We start from the raw sequence: 12,500 nt of genomic DNA, 5'->3' as shown, positions 1-12,500 counted from the left end.
GAACTCACGGGGTTGGAATCGCCATGAAAAACGAATTAAAACGGCTGTCTTAGAATGACCGTATGTATGACTGTAACACCGTAAAACACGTTTTTTCTCAAGCTTAATTTTGAACTGCGCATGTGCAAGACTTCACGACATGACGTTCTCCTTTCCAGTCTGTTGGTTGTCTCCTAGATACCATCTCTGCCGGGACTCCACTCCAGACCCATCCACATCTCCTCCATCGGCTGTCGGATGACAGACATCGCTTCCCAGACAGCACACTTATGTCTTGCCAACGTCGCAAGATGTAAAATACATCGGCAAGACGTCTATAGAAGAACGTTTGCTCATCGGCAAGATGTTGGGCAGACGTGCGGCGTCCGATGGAACGCCTATGTTTTACCAATGCATTGGCTATCTCGACGTCTCCCAGCATCTGGCCGATGAGCTGCCGCTATTTCAAAGACATCTTGCCGATGCATTTATTTACATGCATCTCGCCGACGTTTAGCCGCTTTATATCCACCCATGAGCCAACATTTACCCGATTTAATTACGACCTACTGGACGTACCCCATCTGCGCGAGGAAAGCATCCTGACGTCTCGAGGAACAGCTGATTTTAGGTTGCAGTTATGAACCTAGCATACTAGAAAATCAGCTCTTTCCATTAACAAAAAAGACGTCTGAATGTTCTCACCGCTGCAGTGGAATTCCGCCTTATTTGAGGTCTTCCTGATCAGTGCTTAACCCATATGCCTCACCAATGAAAACACAAGAAACCATAGAAGTTTTTCCATTTATTTTTTTCCACAATTAAGCAAAATGTCCATCGTTGAATCATTCCTGCAGGAGAAAAACAAATCTGTGAACATGGGCCGGATGTGAAAATCACCCTTTACATAACATACCCTACAGTTTAGGCTATGACTTTGACATGTCAAAAGTTTACAACTATTTATTTAAACAGTTTTGCCTTCCCGCCACACTGCAACATACTGCTCCCTTGGGATGCCAATGTAGGCTGCACCCTTGCACAGGTGAGGCATAAAATGCAATTTCGTTGTGTGCAGTGTATACTTGTGTGCTGTGTCACAATGGCAAAGGTGGGCTTTCACTTATATACACCTAGAGATTTTTCCCCCTGAGTCCAATGTTTTTAAACAGTTGAAACATGAACATTTCCAGTCAATATTTACAATGGAATAGCAGACCTCTGTGTCATATTCCCAAGGAATGGTAGCATCGCATCTGCTGTGCTGTGCTGAGTCAAAGTCATTCATAAGCCTACTGGTTGTGTTTTCCCTGCCCATTCACTACTTTGATGGCCTGCAATTTATGCAGATGTGTTCTACAACTTTTTGATGAAACTTACATTTTACATTTGATACCACAAACTAGGCTTACTTGTTGTGCTGTGTGGATTTTGTTGAGCAGGGATCTCACTTACCAATCAGCATGTTTTCCTCTTGTTACCAGCATCAGTCTGAACCTGGCTGGACACCTGTGCACTTAACCATATGTGAACTCTGAGGGCAAGTGTAGAAGCCTGGCAAATAAAGACAGGAATAAGTCGGTCTCAGTATCACTGCGCAACTACATTCACAATGTAATATGTTGGTTTAGTTGATTTCTGCCCATCACAATTTAATATTATGGTTTACATTTAGGCATACAACTTTCACAATGCCATATTAGTTACATTTAGCTAGCTAGTGTCCTATTTGGTAAGGACATGTACAAGTGATGTAGGCTGTACAGCAGGGGTGGGCAACTTTCATTATAAGGTGGGCCAACATTTTTGCTTACCACAATCGGTGGGCCACATCACCACGCACTTGAGAGAATTTACAAAAGGATACTTCACTTTTTCTTTATTTATACCTGAATGCTTACACTATTGATTTATAGCGGGTTAAAAACTGTCCTTTTTCTTTTTTTAAAAAGTGAGAAGTTGGGCTGCATGTGGCGCCCGAGCCTCCAGTTGCCCATCCCTGCTGTACAGTATCCTAACAGAAAGGCTCTCATAGTATTTCAAATAATGGTCTATATAAAAACTGGTTATAATAGGTACAGTGCAGCATAAACAGGGTTGAGGGGGTGGTTTCTTTTATTTCGTTGTACCTACCGAGTAGTTTAGCCAATGTCTGTGTGACACGTTCATGCTGCCACCTCCACAGCATCCTCTTCACAACCGCAGGGGCAAAACACCTGAAAACATAATAAGGTTTTTTCAGTCCAAGATATAGACTAGAAAATGAGTGACAGCATCACAATCAGTTTGTATGCAAGTGTAGTGGACCCCCCATTTTTGTCTTTTTGTTATTCCCTTATTATTCCCTTATTCTCACTCCCTGTCTTTTTGTTGTCCTGTCAGAAGTTGTCTTTAATTATGCTGTTGCACGTTTTCGCCAAAAGATGGCATCATAGAACCAGCAATGAGTGCAGAGACCCTCTCTGGTGCAGTAGCCAGTGACTTCGGTCACATAAGAAGATTACGAAATGTGGAAGTGACAGGCTTTGTTATGATACAGAAGGCAGCGGTGTCAGCTGTACAGTTATGCTGAGGAAAATGTAAATAAACAACGAACTCAGCGAAACTCTACACACTTGAGGACCTTATTCATTAAGTGTGCAACATAAGCATTCACGCAATAATGCCACAGGTCACATTTCAGTTTATAAGCAAGATTACGATATGCACTGTGCTCGAAACAAGCACAGGACAAAACTGTGAGTAGCTCTATGTAAACAATAGCAGGCACGATAGTTGAAATATGCTACAGTGCGGTTCGTGTGGAGGATGGACATTTCAAAGACTGAGGCGACCTGACACACGAAAACACTTTGCCGTGTAACATTAGCCAATCTTTATTTTCAGATGTGACTTCCGATTATTATTTAAAACACGACTACCTGTCAGTCACCTTAATGAAATTGTTAGCCAATGAATGGTTGGTGCAATTTCGATCCCACATCTTCAAGAATAATGAATGCAGGCAGCCAACTAAAATAGTCAGTAGGCACAGTTTGCAACTCATCGGATTTTTTAAATCTCACTTCAGGAGAAGTGGGTGGACTGCGTACCCCCGCGTACCATGCCCACTACACCCCTGACAACAAGCTAGTTCTAGCCAGAAGTTCTAGCCAAAGCAAGATGCACAAGCAACGTCAGATTACACAGACTGACAATATATCTGCCAAGACATTGAACGATTAAAGCAGCCTAGAATCAAACGCTTTTGTAAAGTCGAGCTCATGTTGGAAAACTTTGTCAGGTGAGGTGAAGTAGTTTTAGCATACAGTAGTAGACCTACCTACGGATGTCATGGAGTCTGAAACACCACATTATTAACACACACGACAAAAAAACAAATGTGGAAGCGGAGGATAAAGTAATATACGTGCCAACATTGACATATATTTCCTCCAAATCACGTACCTTTAGTCTGTATGAGGATTCCCAAGACAGTTGTACATCTGGCGGATAGATCCCATTACCTGGTTACGGTACGGTCGGAAAACGGGCCACACACATGGCAACAGCTGATGAGGAACGAGCCGTCGTAAAAGCTCATTTTTGCGCTTGCGTCGATGCGATGAGATGATTGGATCAATGATGGCACAGCTCAGCAACCGATTGGCTCTTGTTGCGGGTAGGCGGGAGATAAACAGGCATTCGATATCTTGGCGTTACGAATTGACCCCGTTTATTCCTATGGAGACATTCGTCAGTGTTCTATCTCCTCCTTTAGAAAAAATCTCTGCCCAAACCCTCCACACTGCCCCCAGTGTAGTGATATCAACCATAACGCCAGCAGTCTTGCAGAATTTCAGTCACCACTGTCTCCATAGCAATAGCTAGAGCAATATTCATGAAGACAGAATCAGAATGCCGTCCTCTGTTTGGCTTTGGAAAAGCTCAGCTGTGGAGCTGTTTATGAATGTGTGCATGCTCATGAAAGTGAGCACCTACGTGTATATACCAGGCATCCCATTAGGGCTGCACACACAGTTAACAAAAATGTATCGAAAATCATAATTTTGGGCACAGCGATTATAAAATTGTGGCCATGACGATTTAATTGTGATTGCAGAAGGGGCAATATAATGACTTGCCTCCGGGCTACCTTGTATCCAGAACATGTTGACAGGCTTACATTTCTGGCCAAAAATCTGTAAGTTTCATGCAATTGCCTTTTACATAATTATTACAATTCAGTTTTATTTTGTTCATCCCTTATATACATTCTTATATACACAATGCAGGTTATAGTGCTACACACATACACACACACACACACACACACACACACACACACACACACACACACACACACACACACACACACACACACACACACACACACACACACACACACACATGCACAGTCACTCACACACACACACACACACACACACACACACACACACACACACACACACACACACACACACACACACACACACACACACACACACACATGCACAGTCACACACACACACACACACACAGACACACACACACACAGACACACACACACACACACACACACACACACACACACACACACACACACACACACACACACACACACACACACACACACACACACACACACACACACACATGCATGCACAGTCACTCACACACATGCACACACACACACACACACTGCTACAGAGATGGATGGGAGTTTGACGTCAGTCAGTGGTGAATATGCACTGTGAGGAAGATTTGCATCAGCAATTCTGAAAAAAAGTATAAATAATATATCCTTGCTAGCATCTTTTGGGTTTTACAGTGCCTCTGGGTTCCGCTACTCCATGTCCTCCATGTCCTCAAGGGCCCTTGTACTGTAGGCCCTTGCAGCAGTTGTGGCGTTACTTTTGGGGAGGGGTGAATCATTTGGACTGAGGAACTGCTCTCTGACCTTCATAGACACTCTACACCAGGGATGGGCAACTGGTGGCCCGGGGAGCTTGGGGAGCTTTAAAAAAAATAATGACCAGATTTTTTTTAAACCACTACTGAATCAATCTGTAAGTATACTGCTCCTACTTCTTCCAAACAACAGCGACAGTTAGTAAGCAACCAACTGTACCTTGAAGTTTGCAAGTTGCAGTCAGTGGTCATAGGGCCCACTAATGGTAGCCATGAAAAAATGTGACCCTCCTCACCATGGAAGTTACCCATCATCCCTGCTCTACACTCACTCACAGCCTAGAGGCAGGCCAGCCTGGGCAATTGCTTGGGGCCGCACCAATAGCGGGCAGCACCATCACGAAACTTTGGGCCCAACAACATCGTGAAAATCGCCAATTAGCTCTATTAACATGTTAGATCCACACTATTACCAAAAGATTGCAATAATAACATTGTATTGGCAGTTTTATCAGCAGTTCTTAGTGTTTTCCCACCGATTTCACTTTTTTTTTCTGCCGGGGCCGTGCCGCAATAGGGGGCGGGTCGCAATAGAGGGCGGCGCGTTGGAGGGTTCGTCACCTGGGGAGGCAGTAAGTGTATGACCGCTACTGCTCACAGCAGTCCTTCCATCTGCTTCTTTCTCTCCTCCTTTCACTTCCCCCCTTCTCTTGGTCTAATAGATGTTGGGCTAATAACGGAGTGTATAATTTCTCACTTCTGCATCTTTTCTTTCGACCTCGCCTCCTCCTCCTGCATCAGTCTCTCTCTCTCTCTCTCTCTCTCTCCATTTTTGCTCTTTATGTCTGACTACTAGATGGTGGTATAATAAAGGAGTGTATAATTTCTCAGTTCTTCATGTTCTGCCCCACCATATCTGTTCCCTTATGCCTCTCTCTCTTTCTATCTCTCCCTCTCTCTCTCTCTCTCTCTCTCTCTCTCTCTCTCTCTCTCTCTCTCTCTCTCTCTCTCTCTCTCTGTGACTAGTACAAGGCCGACTAATAAAGGAGGGCATCATTTCTCATTTCTCCCTCCTCCCTCCTCCCTCCATGTCTTTCAAACATTTTCTCTCCTCGTCCCCTTGGGTTTGTGCGCCGTTGATTTGTCTTCTCTGCACTGTCTCCATTTGCTTTGGCTAAATCCATTAGCAGACATTAGCATGAGAATGTGTGTCTGCCTGAACGCACAAGTTGCTTGCCCCAAGAAAAATGTGGGTGAAAAAAATCAAAAGAGAATCAATCCTCTCCGTAAACAAAGTCTGCGAGATTTAGAGCGTTTGGATGGCTCAGCCCCCATGCTTAGCTATAGGCTGGGGGTGGCGGAGGTCAGGAGCCACCTGGAGAGGACAAAAGCAAGAAGGTGTTTTTGAAGAATCAGATAATCTTGTTAACCAGGTTTTGCCTTCTTCGCTGAATGTTTACAGCTTAGTAAGCTGTAGTCAAGGTCACACCTCCCAGTCGTCTTAGAAAACCCAGGGTTGAAAAGCTATATTATCCCACTACCTTTCTTCACAGGCGTTGAACAATGCAATGGGCCAATCATTTTGTTTAGAAGAGGCAGTCAGGATTGGTTGGTGAGCGTCAAGCAATTACCAAGGCAATTTCCTGTCACAATTTCCAGGAAGCCCATCCGTCGTAGTCCATCATATTTGTTGCCCCGTGCTAATTGATTGGTGCTCCGCTCACATCATCTCAATCAATGTGGCACTCAGTTGCTACGCAGAGAGGCATATTGTGCACGTAGCTGCATAACCATTCTTGCTGAAGCGTACCACAGCCGTCATGACTTATAACTCACATGGCAAAATAAATTCTGTGTGTTCTATATTAAAAAAGATCTACTGTTTCCCCAGTGTTAACACGACCCAAGTTAGCAACTGAACCCCCCTCTGTTCTGGCGCACCTTTCTTCTCCCTCACGTTTACTTTTCCACTTGCCCCCTTTTTTCCAGCCCCGTCTCTGTTGCTCTGGTCTTTATGCCTGGCAGGCGGACATTTTTCACGACATGAATCACCTGCCGTGCTGACGGACGCGTTGACAGGCGGACGGCCCGCTCTGTGCTAACGCGTCGGAGAGGAGACTAGGAGACGAGGAGGAGGGGGCACAGGCCTCTCTTATTATCCTAGTCGCCTGCCTGTGTATTTGCTTTGGAAGGACTTGTTCTGTGAGGCTGGTGGGGGGGGGGGCGGGGTGCGGACATGTTTTAAGACTAGTGGCACGGGCTGAGGTGTTGAGTGCTACCTTGTAAAATAGCGGAGATGTCTGAACGGGGTGTTGTGAGGGGTGGTTGTCTCTGTCTGTGTTCTCTCTTTCTCTCTCTCTTTCTCTCTCTCTCACACACACACACACACCCATATAAACACACTTTCTACACACTTTCTATACACACACACCCTCATACACTCTCTCTCTCTCACTCTCTCTCTCTTCATCTCTCACTGTCACACACACACACACACACACCCTGCATACACACACTTTCTACACACTTTCTACACACCCGTACACACACACACACACACACTCTCTCTCTCTCTCTCTCTCTCTCTCTCTCTCTCTCTCACTCTCCATCTCTCCCTCTCTCTCTCTCACACACACACACCCGCATACACACTTTCTTTCTTCTTTCCTTCCCTCTCTCTGTGTGGTGGGGGAAATCCCCTTCGTCATGGATCCCGAGAGCAACACAGATGTTTTCTCCACACCGCCTCCCAACCTGCTGTGACAAAAGCAGCCGGTGTTTTTAAAAAACCTTCAGACGTCTCCCCCATTGAGACGTATATCATGTCACACATCAAGCTTCTCTTTTGCCTAATTGGCGGGACAAGCTGAAGTTATCAGAGAGTGGGGCGGCATCTCTATCTCTCTCTCTCTCTCCTCTCTCTCTCTCTCCTCTCTCTCTCTCTCCCTCTCTCTCTCTCTCCCTGCTGAGTTGTCAACAACACAGCCAGCCCTGAGGGCTTCAAACTCTATGCAAATTCCCAGCAGGAGTGGAGTGGAGTGGAGGGGAAGGGAAGGGAAGGGAAGGAGTGGCGACCAGAACAGAGCAGACCAGAGCGCCATATTGGGCACACTTCCTGTGGAGAGAGGTTAATCCCACTTAATCAGACCAGAATCGCCCTCATCCTTTTTATTGGCGGTGTGTGGGTATGTGTAGAGACGGGTTGTAATTGTGCCAAGGGGTTATGGAAGGGTACAGACGCACTACCGGCGAAAGAGGTGCTGGTAAGGTTGGTCGAATGTTTGAATCGGTTCTAATGCGCTGCACACTCTGCATTATTTTGTCGTGTGCCAACCTCAGATGTAACCCCAAGCATATAGCGTTGAGTGCGAATACACCTGTGTGAAGATTCCCATTCAACCACGAGGTCATGTTATCTTGAGAGTTTAGTTGTCAGCAACTGTCAGTCTTCTTATCTTTTGTTCCCCATCCAAGGAACATCATCACTAGTACATAGTGATTTGTATGGTGTTATTTGAACACTGAGAGAGTCAAATGTAACTCTCTTGATGAAAAAGATCTTTGGTCTAGGCACTTCAGTTGATGCATTAAAAATCACCAACGTGTATCGGCCCTGCGGCTTTCATCAGGGTGTGTAAGAGAAGCAAACAGCCATCGGATTGTTTCTCGTACACGCCCTGATGAAGGCCGCAGGGCTGATACGCGTTGGTGATTTTTAATGCATTCGCCCATATAATAAAGTTTGTTTTTTTGCCACATTAATCAACTGAAGTGCCTGGACCAAGATTTTTTTCCTCCAGGCCTTTTCAACATTGCACCCCTTCCAAGAGCACCAGTTGGTTTTGAGGGATACTAGTAGAGCTCTACCAACTCTTCTGCTGGAAGGAATTGACTGTACTGAGTCGCTGGCGACAGAAGAGACAAAAACGCTTTGGAGCGACTTGAGCGACAGTTTGTCGTTGGACTTCAGCGAATATTATGCAAATGAGCTATGATGCTCTTCTGCAACAGCCGCCACAAATGTTGGAATGCTTGCATTCTGCTTTTAACGAGCATACTCTGTTGCTTCTATCGCTTGTGTTGCTCTTGCCACACAGTCAGGTCAGTGTTGAATTCAAACAGCAAAATGTACAGTGTAGTTTGGTTGACGTAGACAACCTTTGACTGAGGGAAAATCTACCGTACAACAAGATCTCTCTTCTCCAGTGGGACCAGGCTGCAGCACCAGATGAGGTCACCTCGGTAGGCCGTCTGAGGGGGCCATGTGAAGGGAGGGGTCGGGGATGTGGGATCTTTTATAGGCCAGGGTGGGGCACGGAGGTCGGTCGACTCGCTCGCGAGGTGCTTGGGTGGATAGTGGTTTAGTGCAGGGGGACTTCCAGAAGAACCACATACTGTATTTAAAGGGGGCAGGAGGTGTGGTTGTGCGTGTTGCCTTATTTAGGGTAAGGGGGTGTGGTGGGTGGGTGCAGCCCTGCGATGGGTTCCCGTATTTATTAGAGATGTACAGGATCCAAGATCCGGTTCCGGATCCGGCAGGATAATAGGGTTTTTCAGACTATCCGGATCCGGCAGGATCTTAAGCAGTGGATCCGGTATCCGGTACTTTTTACGTAGCCTAGGCTTTTCAGTCAGTCTTTCACAACCCCAATTGCTGCATGGAGTGAAAGCCCTTTGGAAGCGGCCGTTGAAGGCAGTGTGGCAGTAGCCAATGAGTCTAAAAAATAGTTTGAGCCAATGTAATAAAAAGGGTCCACATGTGCGAATAGGCTATATGTTTCAACCCTTCCGTAGGATCCGGTATCCGGTTCCAGATCCGGCAGGATCTTAAGCAGTGGATCCGGTATCCGGCAGGATCCTAAAAATCAGGATCCGGTGCATCTCTAGTATTTATTGCAAGGAGTGCGGGTGCGCTAATAAGGGTGCGCTCCCCAGCTGTGGGTGCGACCCCCGGCTGTTCTCCCCAGCTTTCAAGATTGTGAAATTCAGTAGCAGCTAGAGCATGATAAGTAAGGGTTAACGTTCGGCGAGAAGGTCGCTACCGTGGAATAGCAGCACGACAGAGAGAATCTTTAGACCCCGACGCGGAGCGGAGTGATATGAAACATTCGCTTGTATACAAGCCAGTGGCTTTAGCAGTGAACGTCTTGTTGCCATTGACAGCGGTAGCCAGGACAACGGGTGCTGTCTATCACAGCAGCTGATTAGAGTCTTGTTGAAAAGTCGCTTTAGCAGTGAAAAGTCTTGTTGCCATTGACAGCGGTCTGTTATAGACCAACCCGTCCGTTATCGAAAAATAACAGACGTCCGAACGTTGGGGAGCCCCGTTGAAATGAATGGAGCATTCGACAGATGACGTCACAACCATATAATAATCGTGACTTAAACCCTTCAACGGTTTCACAAGCCTTCCGTTGATATCCGGGGGGTGTTTCTCAAAAACTTAGTTGTGAGCCAGTTATCAACTTGGGTAATTGCCAATGGGAAATTGCACTGCAAACAATAAAGTAGCTAATGTAGTTAGCAACTATGGTTTTGAGAAATGCACCCCAGGAGAGCCTCTTGTCTTTTTGTACACGATGATGGCCCTTTATGTGAACCCTTCAAAGGTTTGACACGTTTACACTGATACCAGGAGAGCCTAGTCTATTGTCTTCACCCAGCTGCAGTCCCCTATCCACTGTACCTCTCCTCTAGAAATGTCTTCTTTTGTCAAAGCATGCCCTGACTAGGTCTCAACTGTCTCCTGGATGCATGCACAGTACACATTCCCTTTTTAACCCCTTAAGACGCGACTTTATACATTTGTTCTTACCAGTATGGTAACGACCAAGTCGTGTTGCATTACTAAAGGGCCTGTGTTGTGTCATAGTATTGTAGTACTATGGTAGTTACATTTCAATGACTATTACAGCGTGCCACTGGAGGTACGGCGCGCATTAAGGGGCTACCAGTCTTTTGTTAACAAAAAAACGAGCCACAGAGGAAACATTTACATTGCATTACTTTAAAAAAAAAACTAGAACACAGTTCAAGTGGTTTCATGATGGAGCACCAAATTGAGACCCAAAAAAGGAACTTCAGACATAGCTCTTCGCCACAGTCTTCCTCCAGGAAGTCAGCCATCAAAGTGGGATTACTACGGCTCTACCCCTCTGCATCCGCATCCACTGATGGCCTCCGCAGCTGTTCTGGTCCGACTGGGTCCAAGTATGGCCTGAACTGGGACAAAAAATCAAGCTGGGAATTTTCAGCCAAGACCATGACAGTGTTTGTAGCCATCTATTATGAGCTATTTTGACCACAACAGGCAAAATTAATATTAAATCTGACTCAGGCAGGTCAGCTGTAGCGGCATGAGGACTGATACCACTACATTGAGGGGAGGAGCAGGCCAAAATCATCAACAGTCCACCGGGCAAATGCCCTGTATTCCTTATGGCCGGTCCAGCCATCGTCTAACTCTGTCTATGCATGCCATGTGTGTACTGTGCATTAAACTTGAGCACATTGGAAGTGGCTAGTTTGTTTCTTGAAAGAATTCACTGCTGCAGCTGTTTGATATAGTGAGCCTAAATGCTACAAAATGTTCTGGCTGCTTGAGCAATGAGGAATGAGTTTTTTTAGTGTGTGCGTGCGTGCGTGCATGCGTGCGTGCATGCTTCCGTATGCGTTTGCGTGTGTGTTTGTGAGTGTGTGTGTGTGTGTGAGAGAGAGAGAGAGAGAGAGAGAGAGAGAGAGAGAGAGAGAGAGAGAGAGAGAGAGAGAGAGAGAGAGAGAGAGAGCGTGTGTGTGTGTGTGTGTGTGTGTAATGACAGTCCAGTGGCCTCATTTATCATCAGCTCGTAGAATGTGTTCTAAACTGTGTCTTACGAGTGAAATCTAGAATGTTCGGAAGTACAGAAAAATCGGGATTTATCAAACGTGCCTTGGCTGCTCCTAGGCACACGTCTGCATGATAAATCCCACACCTTCCAAATCACTGTGCATGCGTGCATTCGGGGTAATTTGCATCCCGAAACGCCTCCAAGTAACCATATATGGTATTAAAATATATTCAAATGCCATGTTAATTCGAAGGCGCCACCCTGTTTGGACACACATGAACACGCGCGGACACGCGCCAGTCGAAGCGCTGGCGGGAAGTGCGGAGATAGAAACATTTCCGCGGCAGAAGTGGAGGTGCTTTCGACAGGAGGACAGTGTTTCAAAATAAGTAAAAGAAGGAGACACACATGGACGAAAACACTGTCAACTAGAATGGGCACTCGGTAGAGCGCAAACCTTCGCCTACGCCACTTATTTTTTTCTGGCCATCTTCAAAATGTGGGGCATAACATTCTCCAAATTTTGGTGTTAGTTTCATTTAAATCGGACCGGAATATCGTAATATTACATTTTTGGCCCAGTCTTGACCTCTTATTCAATTCAGCATGCACACGTTCTTCTGGCATATAGTGCTTGGCAAAGAAAAACGTTTTTGACCTTTTTGTGACCTTGACCTTGACCTTTGACCCAATCACTCCCAAAAAGTAATCGGTTGTTCCTTGGGTCATGACCAATCATCCCACTAAATGTCATAAAAATCGGCTCAATTTACGTTTTGACCTTTTCGTGACCTTGACCTTGAC

At 45.8% G+C, this 12,500-nt stretch overlaps 1 protein-coding gene and 1 long non-coding RNA gene across 2 annotated transcripts in view; one reads left to right on the top strand and one right to left on the bottom strand.

Annotated features, from left to right (window-relative positions):
* Positions 1–12,500, top strand: part of limch1b (LIM and calponin homology domains 1b) — a 203,988-nt gene that overhangs the window by 19,338 nt on the left and 172,150 nt on the right. The window lies entirely within an intron of this gene.
* Positions 705–2,308, bottom strand: LOC134439777 (uncharacterized). The gene is made up of 3 exons (XR_010032846.1): positions 2,113–2,308; positions 1,435–1,533; positions 705–830 (listed from the first exon to the last, which is right to left on the bottom strand). It is a non-coding gene; the product is annotated as an uncharacterized LOC134439777 (long non-coding RNA).

This window comes from Engraulis encrasicolus, chromosome 23, assembly GCF_034702125.1.
Source record: "Engraulis encrasicolus isolate BLACKSEA-1 chromosome 23, IST_EnEncr_1.0, whole genome shotgun sequence".
Classification (NCBI taxonomy): Eukaryota; Metazoa; Chordata; class Actinopteri; order Clupeiformes; family Engraulidae; genus Engraulis; species Engraulis encrasicolus.
Note: the sequence above shows the minus strand (reverse complement) of the source record. Positions and strands in the feature narration are given on the sequence as shown.